Source organism: Anguilla rostrata, chromosome 1 (assembly GCF_018555375.3).
Source record: "Anguilla rostrata isolate EN2019 chromosome 1, ASM1855537v3, whole genome shotgun sequence".
Classification (NCBI taxonomy): domain Eukaryota; kingdom Metazoa; phylum Chordata; class Actinopteri; order Anguilliformes; family Anguillidae; genus Anguilla; species Anguilla rostrata.
In genome coordinates, this window is record NC_057933.1 from 2,238,674 (window position 1) to 2,255,771 (window position 17,098).

A 17,098-nucleotide genomic window follows, 5' to 3' on the forward strand; every position below is an offset into this window, starting at 1 on the left:
AGCCGCACATCTACCAAAGCAGAATCAGATTAGGCAAATCCCTACAAGGCACACCCGCAGAGGGAAACCGCACCTTTGGGTTACAAGACCACCGGGACCTCGCTTAGAGCGGGCTACATTACTGCCCAAAATATTAGCTATTTTTTTATTAGCAATGTTATCTACTATTATTCATTTTTTTATATTTCAATGTTTCACGACAGTAAATTACATTTTTACATTACAAGTAATTGTTCGATTTAAATGGCTTCTGTGCCCTCATGTCACAGAGAGGAAAACAAAACAGTCAATTAAATCTTGCACATTAATGAATATATAAAAGGAATATTCATTTATTATATCTTAGTCGCAGAAAAATGATTGTTTTCTTGTTAATATTTATGATGGTTCTTATGTAAATGTTCACAGGAAATCTCCGAGGACATTTGAAACCGCTGTCACAGATTTACTGCATAACCATGACCACGAATCGGGGTTACAAAAATATCACATATGTACAGTAAACCTAAGCAATTTAAACAAAACGATTAAGGCATCTGTTAGAAAGGTGTCAAACAAGTATAAAGCGCATTTGGGGCAAACTAAAATAAGTTTACTTAAACTTTTCGTAACGCCAGCAACTTTTTTGTAGCCTAGTAAATATTAACTCGTCCCCGTTTTAAAGAGCCACACGGTTCCTTTCACAATAGCAGAACGAATGTCGGTTTCGAAATATGCTTCAACTCAGGTCTGAAGCGGTGTCCACATACATACTCACACAGCTTCATCACACAGTATAAACTACAGAAGGCAAGTTACAAAAAGTACACAGGCCTATTATTACAATACTGCCATTGCGTAAAATGATGTAACTGTACAGGTAAATGAAAATTCTCAGTCAAATCATGGCACGACTGAGAGTGTAAGGCAAAATAAGAAGCTTTTAGGGGCTGGCCTGGTCTTGTACTCAAACATGCTTATGTCCTTATTTAGGCTACGTACACTTCCACCATGACAATGATTCTAAACAAAGGCACAAATATGAACAAATACGCGATTTGTTATGAAGTTCATCCAAGTTAAGCTTGACTCCCGCGGCCCGCTTTACCCACACACCCCGGATCCTCCGCCAAACGTTTCCAAGAGCGCACCTACGCTAATCTGTTTTCGACTTCAGCGTTTAATACTCAAACACTCGATAAAAGTGCAGAGCACCTGTCAGAACGACAAAATAAAACATACCGTATTGTTGTAAACCTGGTATTTTCCATTTAAAGTTTGTGGAGGTTCTTCCCTGCTTTTATTATATTTTTTATTATTTCCTACCACAACAACAGCATAACTCTTCCAAAGTACAAACTGTGCTTCGCCCCGTAGCCTTTATACCTGCACCTGTGACATCACTTTAGCACCAGATAGGTGAGCGCCGTTCTTCCTGGTTTACGAAACATGCGCATACGAGCGGTTATAAGGAAATGCTGCGTAATTATCACTGAGATTATCATGAAAAAGTCTTATATAAGCACCGCCAGGCAGCTGCGATCTGCAGAGATTAGCTGGTAACACCTAAATTCACGTTATAGCTAATGCCCAACAACAGCAGCAGCAGCAGCAGCAACAACCAGAACAGCAATAATAATAATAATAATAATAATAATAACAATCTTTTGAAAATAAAGGTACAGTGGAGAAACAATTTTGTTCTTTAAGGAACAAATTTCATAAATGTACCATGAAAGGTACAGTAATGTTCAATGTACAATGTACAGTTCGTTGGGTACTAATAAGTACCTTTAACAAGCAAAAAAGGTACGAATTATTTATTAAACCAATGGCTTGGGGAACAATTTTAGGCACCTATAGGGTACCACTTAATAATAATAATAATAATAATAATTATTATTATTATTATTATAATTATAATATAATTCGGTTTTAACAGTACAGCACTCGAAAGAAAAAATATGTTTTAAATCGTAGAACTAATAGCCCACCATGTGGAAAATATAAGTACTGCAACTACAAGCACGTGAACATATGCACGTAATATTAGGAACAGACGACAATGCGCTCCTCGGCTCCTTTGTGTGCTCCGGTTTCCTCCCACAGTCCAAACACATGCAGGTAGGTTAACTTGAGACCCTAAACTGCCCATAGGTATGAGTGTGTGATTGAATGGTGTGTGTGCCCTGCGATAGATTGGCAACCTCTCCAGGGTGTGTTCCCGCCTCTCGTCCAATGCATGATGGGATAGGCTCCAGCACCCCCGCAACCCTGCCCAGGAAAAAGTGGGTGTAGATAATGGACGGATGAAACAGGCCTGTTTCGCTGTTTTTCATTATAATGTACGAGGACTTTGAAAACATAATTTCCTATACATGCCACGAGATGTCACTGTAGCGCCATCTTTCACCGACACTAACTTTTTAATTATTTTCAGAGGCACTGGGCCTTATCCGTGGCTTTCTCAACAGAAGAAAGGCCAGAACTCAACAAAGCTTAAAATTCATTCCTGTGGTTATCAGAATTTCGGATACGCCTCCGTAAATTCTGTCATATATTCAACCTTAGTCCTTACAACACACACATATAGATTCGTGATCGCTGAATTCACTAATAAGACCTCCTCCTCCTCAATATCTGAGGTTGGACAGCTTCCATTTTTCCTTGTGAACTGCGGGCGTGCTGGAGCGAGTCAGTTCTGGCACGGATCATCACATGTATTAAAATGAGAGGTTTCTAGGAACAAACATGTCCTGAACACGCAGCAGCGCAATTCTACAGTCTCGGTTTGAATGGAAGAGAGACAGAATTTGTTGCAACAGAAACAAGCCCATTATTTTTTTTGCTAAGCGCTTGTACCAAAATAAATGTGCAACTATTGTTGTGAACCTAACAGTTGGACACTGTCTACGTCAATGGGAACAGTAACGTAAAACGTCCATACCGCCAATGTCATCCGCACCTTGCGTATCTGCTTTTTGTCACTCATCTGGTTCTATTCACTGTCACTAATTTCATAAGACAACAAATAAAGTAGGCTCTAAACCCCAGATTTTGAAGCCTTAGAGGTCACACTGGTAAATTAAAAAATAAAAGCAGGTTTTTCTTTCTCGTCCCTGAGAATAATTTTTTTTTCTTCTATGACAGGGCAGCAGTGTAGTGTAATGGGTGAGGAACCGGTCTTGTAACCGAAAGGTCACGGGTAGGACATTGCTGTTGTCCCCCTTGAGAAAGGTACTTAAGCTGTATATGCTATGTAAACGGATAAGGGCGTCTGCTAAATGCCTGTAATGTAATGTAATGTAATGTAATGTAACGTAACGTCACAGCAGTAGGTGCTGAGCCCCGACCCGCAGTTTGGGCTGGACTAGTCACCATAAGGAAGAGAAGCTGAAACGTATGGGAAATGTGCAGGCCTTTCTAGCGACGCCAGCTCCTTCGTTGACTGCGGAATGTAATATTGATCTTTGAATTATCCTGGAATTGCTCTGCTCGGCCATGTGAGAACCGGCCTGTCGGAACCGAACAGCCGTGCGTTGCGAAAGTTAGCCGAGGAAATGTACAAATGTGGGCGTGTAGCCGCTCACCCTGACAACAGTCTGAGAAGAAACTTTTAACAGTCCGGGAGAAAAGCACAAGGATGTATGTCTCTGTGCGAGGCACAGGTCAGAGACTCTCATCGCTGGACTCTCTGTGCGAGGCGCAGGTCAGAGACTCTCATCGCTGGACTCTCTGTGCGAGGCACAGGTCAGAGACGCTCATTGCTGGACTCTCTGTGCGAGGCACAGGTCACAGACTCTCATCGCTGGAATCTCTGTGCGAGGCACAGGTCAGAGACTCTCATCGCTGGACTCTCTGTGCGAAGCACAGTCAGTGACTCAAGCTGGATTCTGGCGAGGCACAGTCAGAGACATCGTGAATCTCTGTGAGGAACAGTCACAACTTCGTTGGAACCTGTGCGAGCAGGTCAGAATTTCATCCTGGACTCTACGGCCACAGGCCCAGTATGTGCATAAAGCTTCGTCGGGCCCGCTAACGAAATTGATTCAGTTAGTTAACTAATAAACTGTCTTTGATCGAGACCTGTGCTAGCTGAATCAGTTTTTTATTCTGGGCTAAAGGCAGGTCAGGATAAGATTCGATGCCCCTGAAATTTTTAACTGATTAGATTACCTTACCAGCATTTACTAGTCACTCTTACCCAGATCAACTTACACAAGTTTTTTTGCATTTTTTCATAGTATCCATTTATACAGCTGGGTATGACCTGAAGCAATTCAGGTTAAGCACCTAGCTCAAGGGCACAACAGCAGTGTCCTACCTGGGAAATGAACTGCCACCTGTTAGGTAACAAGCCCACTTCCTTACCCATACTATACTATACTGTATATAGTATACACTATACTACACTGCTGTGCCTCTGTATCGCCCATAGATGAATTACCAGCAACTGGCTTTATTAAAGAGCTGGCATGACTCCAAGAATATATCTTTACCTTTCATGTTTCTACACCGGTTGGCTGGTGCACCCATCTACTCAATTAAATGTTACACTTTTAATTGCAGGAACCATTGATCTGGCACATTTTTCTCATTAAGTACACGGAGCGCTCAAACAAAGCGTGCCACAGCGCGGCGCCTTGCTGCAGCCATGCTTTTCGGAACGGATAAATGGATTTTTACATCGTTCAAACGGATTCACTACAAAAACCGCTAAGGCTGTTTAACCCTTTGAGGCGCGAGATCAGAAATACGTGGTTAGAATGTTGTTGACGGAACATTCTAACGATGATGTCACAATCACTACTTGCGACTGAAAGCTAAGGAGTGCTAGAACACTGGCTAAGAATTTCAGGAAAAAAAAAACCACAAAACATTCCAAAAAACCTGTTTTTCAAAGGGTTACCTAGCTCTGGAAATTAATCCGTGCTAGGCGGCGTGTGGAATAGTGTGGAATAATTCCGCCCTGGGTCATGTGATGGAGGTGAGTGCATGGAAATGAGAACACGTATTCCAGAATGTTCTGCATGGGTCTGCTGAGTTTGGTACATTGGCACATTAATCCATTATTACACAGCCAAAAATGACGTTATTTAATTCCCCATCCATTCTTTTAGGTTTACGGTGATTTTCAAAAAATATTTTACAATTACAATTAAAAAATGCATTAAACATACATCTCATAACAATTAACAACTGTTAACAGTTGCCCTTGGGTTCTCCTTATCTATGATTATACAGAGTATGGAGGAAACATGACGAAAATGATAAAATGGGTTTAGTTTTAGTCTGCAAATGCAAACATAATTGAATAAATGCTGGAGAATAGTCATATTCCATTTCTCCATAATTGATTTGTGTGTGCATGTTTGTGTATGTGTGTGTGTGTGTGTGTGTGTGTGTGCATAGGGTGTGCTTCTTTATTCATTACATTTTTATAGTTTCATTTACTATAAGGCTAGTTTTACTTTTGAAAATATGGCGAAATATATCTCGAAAGTCTTTTCTTTAAAAATGTGTTTGCTCCTGCCTTCCTCGCCCACAAAAAGAAAAAAAGCCTCAGGGCGTTTAATCATGTTGGCAAATGGCACAAAATCACCTGGCGCCGTTCAGGTATTCTCTGTTAAGCAGCTGGAACTCTTCTTGGCATGGAACCATGCTAAGGGAGTTCTGCACAGGTACACGTTAAGCTTCCATGACACGGTGCCAGTTTTGATGCCAGACTTTCCTACTTGGAAATCCCTTCAACCACAGGAAATTCATAGAAATGCATTCTTTATTCTCAGTTAAAGAGGTCTAGGGAAAAGAACAACACCAACCGAGCAAGCCAACACAAAGTTTAACACAAGTTCAACAGACAGGCAACAACACATTTTTAAGAATCTGGGTGCAAAGCTGAGATGCTTCGTACGCAGGGCCAACTTATGCATTTAATGCAAAAACAGAAAACAAGCTTCACTCCCAAAGTTAGTTTGAAGCTTTCAGAGTGCTGGACCAAAAAGCACGAATCAATAAATCTGAGAAAAAGGGGCCGCACTTTGCATAACCTGGTTTAATTTTTTGTCAGAATGTCTCAGCACAGTGTTTCGGTGCAGTGCGTTGCCTGTGTTTGTGCGTAATTGCTGTGCGTTGCCTGTGTTTGTGCGTAATTGCTGTGCGTTGGCTGTGTGTGTGTAATTGCTCTGTGCGTTGGCTGTGTTTGTGTGTAATTGCTCTGTGCGTTGGCTGTGTTTGTGCGCAGGGTGGGATTGCTGTGCGTTGGCTGTGTTTGTGCGCAGGTGTATGTGTGCATTGCTGTCTTGTGCGGGTAATTGCTGGCGTTGCTGTCTTTGTGCGCAGGGTGTAATTGCTGTGCGTTGGCTGTCTTTGTGCGCAGGGTGTAATTGCTGTGCGTTGGCTGTCTTTGTGCGCAGGGTGTAATTGCTGTGCGTTGGCTGTGTTTGTGCGCAGGGTGTGATTGCTGTGCGTTGGCTGTGTTTGTGGCAGGGTGTAATTGCTTGCATGGCTGTGTTTGTGTTCAGGGTGTAATTGCTGTGAGTTGGCTGTGTTTGTGCGCAGGGTTTAATTGCTGTGCGTTGGCTGTGTGTGTGTCAGGGTGTAATTGCTGTGCGTTGGCTGTGTTTGTGCGCAGGGTGTGATTGCTGTGCGTTGGCTGTCTTTGTGCGCAGGGTGTAATTCCTGTGTGTTGGCTGTGTTTGTGTTCAGGGTGTAATTGCTGTGCATTGGCTGTGTTTGTGTTCAGGGTGTAATTGCTGTGCGTTGGCTGTGTTTGTGCGCAGCATTGTTGACGCGGTAGTGAAACGCGGTGCTGGACCAGCAGCTCTTTTTATGAGTGGCGGTGATGGATGACCGTCAGATGGCGCGGCGCCGGTCTCCCCCGGCAACACCGCTTCCGGCCGAAAGCTTCAGCCTCGGAGACCGCGGCGCGACTTCACACAGCCTTTTTCCTTTTAAGCAGGCGCCACAATTCAAAAAGTTTAAACGTGACGTTTACTGCGAAACTAACTTCTCACTGCACCAGAGGTGCTGGCAAACCCAGACAGAATGCTAAAAGGATGTGCTTCTAAATGTGAGCTCCACTGCGACGCAAATCGCAAATCTGAGCGTTAATACGAATCCAAAGTAGTGACACGCACTTCTCAGGTGCTTAATGGAGTCTCTGAACGTTGGGTATATATGCAGTTAACTGGGAACATCTGGCACAGGAGTAAACTCTGCAGTTGAGTGTCACCAGCAGGGTACTGTGCTGATGAAAACTCTTTCATCCAATCATAACAAACAACAGACAAAATGGCCGTGAGTTCTCCAAGTAAAAATCAATCCACAGATAATGGGAAAAATGCAATGATAATATATTTCACTGTGGTGTTTATACATTGTAATATTTTAAAGAACCAACTATTTGAATGTTCTCCGATATATTGTTAAGTTCTGCAGTATACTGCTAATATATTCATTTGAACATAGCTTGAATTTAATTTCCATAAGGGGTGTGTGTGTGTGCATACGTGTGTACGATTGCGTGTATACTTGTATGTATGTTTGTGTCTTTGTGCATGTGTAAGTGTACACACGTGTACGTATATGTATGTGGGTATATATGCGTATACGTATGTGTTTGTAAGTTTCACACTACCGCACTCAGTATCTTCTAAATTAATAATTAACAATTAGCTCATCTGTCTGGCTCCCGACTAACAAATAATTCAAATGGAACAAGATAAAGACGAGGAAAAAAGAAAGTCATTTCCAGACTCATTATTTCGGTGTTCCTCGGGTATAACAATTAAGGTGTCTGTCCTGGATGTGAAAACAAGGTCATAACAGCAACTACAATAATCATTTTTTCCCCATTGTTTTTATGAGCTCCTCCCCCCTTCACACACTTTTCTGATGCAGTCTGTTGTCGGTCAGTCTGGCTGGTGGGAGATGAGGACCCCGATACCTCCCGCCCCTGCCCCCCCCCCCCCGCTGCTGCTTTTGGACACTAAGCAGGTGTGATAAGTAAGGGAGGCGTAGTTATTAGGGTGCTGTGTACCTCTTAGCTTAGCATGGCTAATAACCTCCACAGCCAGAGACCAACTGACAGAAGCCAAGACAACCTGAGGGCTCTCACAGGGATGGAGCCGTCTTCTGTCAACAGGAGAAATCTCTCCCTGCTTCCCTCTTTCCTGTTCCCTCCCTCTCTCCATCTCTCCATTTTCCTTCCCTCTCTCGCAAGTACACATTCAGGTTTAAATATGGTTTCATGTTACTGAAAACACATGAAAAAAAAACTAAAATCATTTTAATATAATGGAAATACTGCAAATTACAAAATTTTCATAATTTTCTCTCTCTGTTCCTCCTTCCCAATCATTTTAGACACACAGAGGTATCAGATCAGAAGTGTCTGGTAGGCGTGTAGAGCCTGATGATCTTCTGAAAAGGGTACAGGACTGTCCCTCCAGCACCAAGGCATGGATCTTGATTCAAGCTGAGTCAGCTAACGGGCTACTTTTCATGACTAATCCCAATGAGTAGATTCCTGCTGCCTTTCTCAAAGGTACTCTACACACCTTTTTAAAACCGGCATTTAAAGTGGCACAGAAATCATATTTACAGCTGATAACTTTGCAGAGGGTACGTCTGAAAGTCACTGGCAGAGTTCTGACAGCAAACACAAAATGAATCAAAAGTAAGTGCTTGGTGCAGTTCTTATCACACCGAGAAACATTTTCATTTTTAATATTCCAAGCAGACTATATTCTACAGGTAGTATGTTTACGTGGTCTAGTGCATTCTTCTGCTGCTAAGCAGTTGTTGGTTCTGTGCACGATCGGGTGGGCAGATTTGACTGAAGTTACCTGCAGCTCAGAACACACCTGTTTAACTCTTAAGTCAGATGCCTACCTCCTTCTTCCCACATATAAATATATAATTTGGGACATTTTCAGCCAATAGGCTGCTAGACATGCCCGTGAGAGGCTCTGCCAAATTCATAAAATTGCAAAGCACTTTCAGAAGGCTTGGATTTTTTGCTTGAGCTGAGACGGTACCGCAGGTCCGAAGTCAATCCCGTCCTTTTCCGGACCGCTCTCTGCCGGGTTGGCATTTGGCAGAACCCTGGTGAACTTGACTCGCAAAGTATAATTTCATTTCTTCACGTGTGCTTAATTTTAATGAGGTTCACTTTGGTGATGTCCGAACCCTGTCTTTGTAAAAACGTGCATTTGATTGGGAGACAAATTTCTGGAATAAAGTTGATTCCTGATCACAGTGTATGGTGTTAATTGCTGTCTTCCTACTGCACACAATGCTATCAGCAATATGTTTCTGACAGCTCAACAAGGCACAACAATCATTTGCTGACCTATAACCTACAGTAACTCACCTTTCTTGCACACCTATAACCTTGCTCATCTTCCTGTATACCTAACTACCTATAACCTTGCTCACATACCTACCTATATGCACTAGCACAACTATCTAACCTACCTGCAAACTAACTCACCTACATACATACCTCTAGTCTAGCTTGCCAAAGCTAGCATGTCTGCCTAGCTCAACTACGTACCAACTATTTAACTCATCTATCAAGCTGACACACCTGGCGTGTCGTACCTGGCTCAGCTACTTAGTGCAGCTTTCCCTAACGGCACCGATGTGTTTCACCTGTGTGTGTCTCTGTGCAGTATAGTGTCAATCATACCGCTCACAGTAAGTCCGAACTGAACACAGAACCACCCAGCATTTCATTACATTACATTACATTACATTATAGGCATTTAGCAGACGCTCATAGGATTTTACATTGTATCCATTTATACAGCTGGATATATACTGAAGCAATGCAGGTTAAGTACCTTGCTCAAGGGCACAACGGCAGTGTCCTACCCAGGAATCGAACCTATGACCTTTCGGTTTACAGCCCAGTTCCTTACCCACTGTGCTACACTGCCGCCCATTTCCCTCTTTTCCCAACGGGGATGGTATAGCGCTGGCTGGCATCTCTCGTCAGATGGAGTTTTAAATGCCAGAGGCCTTCATGCCCACGTGCCCCCGAAGGCTAATATTAGTAAGGACCGTTGCGCGCTCATCGTGTGTGTTATTACAACACCCTCCGCAGCAAAGCTGCGTTTCCGGACCGTCTGAGAGCAGCAGTCTTAATTCCCATAATCCCTTTATCTCGGGACCGGAGCGAGGAAAATTGTCATACTTGTTGTGCAGTCTTGTAATGGAGTCCACTGTTCAGTGAACTTTTACATTGGCATTCTGAGGACACAAACATGAAAAAAAGTGTGTATAAGTTCGGCTTGACTGCCAAACTTTTTTTCTTTTGCCTATTGGCTCATTTGGGAGGCTTTTCTGACGTTTTGATCCTCTCTGGAACGCATCCATTGTCAAACGCTGTGCGAGAACCTGCTCGTCTTCCTCAAAAATAAAGATTTATTATTTAAAGAGAAGCTTCAGAGCGAGGAGGTGTTCCTGGCTGTGAAAGAAAATGGCAGCTTTAGTCTTCTGTGGCCCAGGCAGTCTTACCATGGTGCCTTATTGCAAAAAAAATAAAATAAATAAATAAAAAGACTGCATTTTTACCATGAAGGCTAAAACAGTCATTTAACCTTAGGTGCTACAAAAGCACTAAATTGGCAGTTTTTGTCTTCAGTGCTGCTAAGGTATAGTTTTAGTCTCCTGTGCCATTCAGGCAAATAAGAAATTTAGTCTTTTTATGCCACTAAGGTAAACACAGGTTTGGGGCGCTGTGAGGCAAATATTCTGCAGTGCAGTTTTAGTCTGTGGGGACACTTCAGTCTGTTTCCAGACCAGCGAAGACTTTGATTTGGTCTCTGAAATTCAGGATCTCCACTCAAAGGCTTCAGTAGCCATGAACCCAATCTATGGCTCTCCAGGACCAGTCCAGGGACCTCTGACCTAAATTAATTTTATTCAGTCAAAAAATTGTCTTGCCATTTAACAGACTACTTCACCACCTGCCAAATAATATATGAATAAAAGGTGTAATTTCCTGTGGCTCACAGAATTAGAGGACAGAAACATATCTCAGTGTTCTACACATACAGGTAATTATGACAGGCTGCACACGGAACAGACACAGTACTGAGCACGACCTTCAAATGAAGGTCATTGAGCAGAAGAAACCACGTCTTCCTTACAGCCACTTCCTGTGTGGACTTTGCTGGACGGTCCCTGGCTCATTAGAGACCACTGCTCTATTCAGAATTCAGACAGCAGAAGGAATGACAGATTTAAAAAAGAAAAAAAAAATCATTATCATCTTTATTTAATGTGGGTGGAACCTTCAGCTTATGACCTGGTGGTGACCTTTCAAATGCTGAATGCATTGGATGAATGCAATTGGCCAGAAATTGGAAGTTTTTTTTTTTTTTTTTTGAAGTTGGCTGGCTATGGGAGTAATTTTTGGCTGGACCGCAACAGCGGGGCCAGCCCCACGAACGCGAATGTCTGTGACTGAGTCACTGAGTGATGAAGTTCCACCATTGGTCAGCCGAGTTATGAAGTTACACCATTGGTCGGCCGAGTTATGAGGTTACGCCATTGGTCGGCCGGATCACGTGTGTTAGGTCCAGCCATATACAAGGTTTTGACCTGGTCTTGTTTTTAAAATGGCTTGACACGCAGACTCTTTTTTTTTGGTGAGTTTTTTGTTTTGATTCGGTTTGAGAGGATACTACAGTGAGGTTCTGCATTAACAGTGAAGACACGCTCAGTAAAGGATTTTTTACACACATTGCAGAGTGCGATTCTCCTGTTTACACTGACAAAGGGCCCGTGGTGTTGTACGCAGCATTCCTGCGGAAAACGGGTGTTCTTCTTCCTCATTTCCAGCGGCATACCAAACATCCTGTTTCAACGTTGATTTCCCATGATGCATCACAGGCTGAGCACATCACAGTCTGACAGGTGGGACATCAAGCTACACTTGGGAAAAAGCCAGTGCTCAAATCCAGCATAATATAAGTCAACGAATGATATCGTAAAACACAGTGATAGGTTTTTTTTTTTTTTGCATATATCAAACACTGCTGAAGACTTCCGAGGTATAACAGGCACAGTATTACTCGTTCAGAGACAAAGTCTGTGCAGCACCGCGCCCGACCGGCACGCAAAAGAAAACTCAGTTCCCTTCCTCTCTGATCTGAAACATTGGCACTTCAGTGAATACAAGGTCTTTCTTTGACTTATTTATTTATTTATTTTTATTTTTTTTTCTTCCCCCGACAAGGGTGGTTTAACTCAAGACAGTTGATCAAATGTTCAGTCAGCACCTTGTACAAGAGATGTCAAGCGTGCTCTGTAGTCACGGGGGGCGGGGGGGGGGGTGAACTGGCACGGAGTTAAATAAATAAATAAATAAATAAAAATAAAATAAAATAAAAAAGCCAGAGAAAAAAGCAAGGCCTTTGTACTCCCGAGCTGAGCTCAATCGGGGTGTGATCAGGGGCTCCCCGTCTTCTCACTTTGGCTGCGGACCGGAGTCGTTCATCTGTTGGCTAAAAATTAATTTTCTTATGACTTCTGAGAAAGACTGAAAGGGGAAAAGAAAGAACAACCCCCCCGCCCCCCACCCCCCACCCCCCAGTTCTGTAACACCAGGTGATCCATCTTTCGCTGCCGGTGTCAGAATGATTCATGAATTCCAATTTGCCCAGGGTTTGGATCTGAAGAAAAGCAGGCAAGACCAGGCCAGCCTTTGGCCGTGGGACTGTGACGCGTTCGCTCAAACGGGCCTTCACAACCTACAGATCCCCGGCATCCATCTTGTTCAGTCCTCACTTCCAGTGCGTGTGTGTGTGTGTGTGTGTGTGTGGAAGACAATTAGCTAGTCATAGCAGGCAGCCACTTGCTGTGGAGAAGGGGCTAATTTTAATATCCCTGAATGACTCGTTTGAGGTACTGGTTCAAACTGATTTTATTAATCCATTAAACCCATCTGTGTCAAAACTACAAGGCATTCACACACTGACACACGGAGTAGCTGGAGGACTGACATCCCTGACTTTAGACAATTTTGTCCCTGTCTTTTACGCCTAAGTGCTGGTTTGCAAGATGTGTGTGCGTGCACACGCGTGCGCATGCGTGTGAGTGTGCATGTGTGTGTGAGGCTTAATCTATTTTTTTTTTTAAAACAACAGCAGAATGTTAACTATTCCACTTTTACTGTGTCTCCTATTATTGTGCTGAAAATCCTTGCCCCGCTCGTGATAAACAACATTCCTTCCAATTCTGAGTTTGTCAAACAGGATTATGACTGGCTGTCACAATGCTGTGGGGAGATTAGTGTCTGTAAAGTTATGAGCTGCAGAAGGCAGTTTATATACGACCAGCACAGACAGGAAGCAGGCTCGCGAGACAGGAAGCTGTAATATTAATGTGTCATATCAAGGGAATCTTTGCTCAAAGGGAATAACACTGGCTCCGGCCTGTAATGGCTTCTTCACACAATTCTACTTGTAAAAGTGCATCTCTGAATATTTAACTTGCATTTTCAGGTACTCTTCACCACGCAGAAAACATATGAAACATACTGTACATTGCTAATATTATATATTGTTCTTTTTTTAAGAATTAAGAAAGGATCTGTTCAATCTCAGAATTGTGCTACGCAGAGCATTTTAAAAAAAAGTTGTTTTAATTTATTACATTTTCTTGTAATCTGCGCAGTCGAACCTTGGGGCGTGCACGCGTCCTGAATCCCTGGCTGCGCTTCCGAAAGACCGAGCTGCTCCAGCAGGACGCGGGCAAACGAAGTGAGACGGGAGAGCTGATTAGTACGGACAGCGGAGTGAGTCAACGCTGACGGGGTTCTGCTCTCTCTCCATGGCAACAGCGGTAGAAGACTACAACCCCGGAGAATGAGAGTAATGTAAGGTTATTTATTTATAAGTGCTGCATCCACCTGGGCACCCAAACCGGCAACCACCCCCCCCCCCCACCCCCGCAGCAATCCCCACCCCAACCCTTGTGACGTCTGTAGTGATGACACCTAAGACTTTGGGGAGACCCTACCTTAATTCAAATTACCCAGCAGCCACCCAAACTGTAAGTGGGCCACAGAGTCTGACTTTTCAGGCATGATAGGATAGGGGTAAAAAAAAAAAATTCAACATTATAATTAACATCGCGAATAATAATTTAAGCCTCAGATAATTCCCTCTTTTACATGTGAGCACACCCAACTTGGTCCTTAACCTTGCCTCACCTTCCCCTCGCCCCCCCCCCCCCAAGTTCCATCAATACAGCCCTCTTCTCTTAACACTCCCCAAATCTAAAGGCACCACCCTCCTCTCCCCCCGGGCTGGGACTGCACTTGTGTCTGTTATCAATACTTCTGCCCCGGCAGCTTTCCCTGGTATCGATCGGGAGGGAATCAATACCGGAGCCAGACAAGGACAGTTGTTAAGACTTTCGAATCCAAGTTACACACATCGAGGCAAGACACAATTGTACCGTAGCGGCACTAAATATGCACTTGCGCACGTGTGTGTGTGTGTGTGTGTGTGTGAATGGTGTGTTAAGTGGAAATTTAATGCAGATTGTTAACAGAATATCCATGCAAAACATGCATATGTCTATATGCTGATACCTTTTTTCCCTTTTGTATCAAAATAGCAAGAAGGAAAAATGAAATGAGCGTCCACTGACATATAGCCTGTGACCTTGGCCGGGATGCAGAGGTCAGCACCTCTAGTCCTCAGGCAGACGAGCCATCAGCTCTTTAAACACCACGGTGAGTCAGGATCTTGGACTACAACACAGTGCAGCAACAGCAGCAGCAGAAAACATTAACAATAATAATAATAATCACGATCATAACCTTAGTTTTACAGCAGTTTTATAGCACAAAGCACTTCCCTGGCCGTTTCCTGGGCTGGTAACCACCATCGAGGACACCGAGGTCTTGTCCTCTGTATTTTTTTCATGTCCTGCTCAAAAGCCTATATTTAATTTCATTTTTTATTGAGAACATCAGTTTGCAATTCATTGAGGAGCGGAATGAATGCAGCCAAGTCTCTTGACCTCTGATTATTTCTATAATATTCCGTATTATTTCTATCCAAGTAACTAAACCTGGGTTTGAGTCAATGAGAGTACACGCAGGAGTGTATCTATGTTCCCAGGGCCACAGGGCCTTGGGAACATAGGACCCTGGGAGAGCACATATGTAGAGCTGGGGAACATAGGACCCTGGGAACATAGGAATGACCCCGTACATGCGACCTGTTGAGCATCATTTTGTGTTCGCTAGGTTCTTCAATTCTGCCTGTTTTTTGTTTTTTCTCCCCTGATGAAACCATAACTCGACACCGCCCTCATACTCGCGCAACTTGGCAGCAGCCATTAACTCATCATGACATGAACTCCATAACAACCCCAGGTATTTGTATTATAAAACTTTCTTGGCTCCAGTTTTCTTTTATTTTATTGTCCATTGTTTTTTTGTAATTGTACGCTGCCAACCAGCCTCGTTTTGCCACACTTGGCAGGTGTCCTGTGCACAGATTTCAAGGGCCAATTAAACTTTTGCACGCAATCATGTGATTAACTGAAATAACACTGTGAATCACAAACATCTCCCTCTGGCAGAGGATGAAATCCTGGCGCTCGGAGTTGCTGCATCCCTGTCCGTCGGACTGGGAGGGTAAAGAAGAGGGAGGGGCACAGTCATGACCCAACTTGACCTTAAATCTACGTTCAAATTGTGGCACTGTTTTCTCCCAGTTTAGAATTGGCGGGTCTTCATGAGCACAGACGAGCGTGTGCTGCCAGCCGAAAAATAGGATGTTGAATCGCTGCTTTTCACTCCTCAGTCCACCTGTCAGACACTGTGGGACAGAGCGGTTCCCTGTTGCCCCAGCGTAGCAGGACATTGTGCTAATTCATTTGTGGAGCAGGATATCGTGCTAATTTGTTAGTGCAGCAGGGTATCGTGCTAATATGAGTGGGCCAGTATGTTGTGCTAATATGAGCTTGGCAGGATATCGTGCTAATACGCGAGTGTAACAGGGTATCGTGCTAATTCATGAGCGCGGCAAGATATCGTGCTAATACATGAGCGGAGCAGGATATCGTGCTAATTCATGAGTGTGGCAGGCTATCGTGCTAATGTGTGAGTGCAGCAGGATAATGTAAGGATAATCTCAGCCAACCACCCATAGTCAAGAGTCAGATCCATATCTGGAAGCCAAACCTGAATAGTCAGTACAGTCGGTAGGGGGGAAAAAATTGTTGTTTTGCTATAAAATGGCACATGAACAGTGTTTTAAAGATACAAGAGTGAAGAAGAGGAAATAGTGAATTCACTGTTCTGTAAGTGCTTAGTTCAGCACTGGAGTTGACAGAATTTAATACGAAGCAGATGGACAATGTGCTGCTCCATTGCACCGACATGCAGGCACCATATTCGCTCCCGTTCATGCCTCTCCCATTCTGCTTAAATGATCTTCATTCCTAATTAATTACCTGGATCGTTCTTAAAGGCAGCCAGCCAGCCAGTCATAAAGACTCACACATGCATGGGTCGCTAGGCTACGATCAGTGTCATCCCATCACTGCATTCATGTAGGCCTAGATGTGATCAAACACAACAGCTTTGTTTCTGTTTTTTTTTCCAGTCTTTGAGTTTAATGTGTAAATAGGCCTCAGAAGTCATGTTGTCATTCCTAATAAAAATGACTGAGCAAAATGGTATTTCACTATGAAATTGTGCATCAACTTCATTATCAATGCAGATTAAATCACACGCAGATGCAGATCACAAAGCAGATGGGCGATGTGCGGCTCCATCGCACCAATACACGAGTGCGATGTTCGCTTCTGCGCGTTCAGGTTATGACACGGTCAGCTGTGGCCTGTAGTTTTACTGTGCCTGGATACTGTGCTAATGAACTGAACGCTGCAGACATTAGTAATGCTTGAAAACAGTAGGAAAATGTGCTAAGTGTGTGAGTATCGGGGTAAGAGTAATTTGTGTGTGTAATGGGGTAACATGCTCCTTTTCCAGTGTGACAGGCTAACGTGCTAGCTGCAGCGTACCCAGGTGCCTAGCTGCAGCGTACCCAGGTGGCTAGCTGCAGCGAACCCAGTTGGCTAG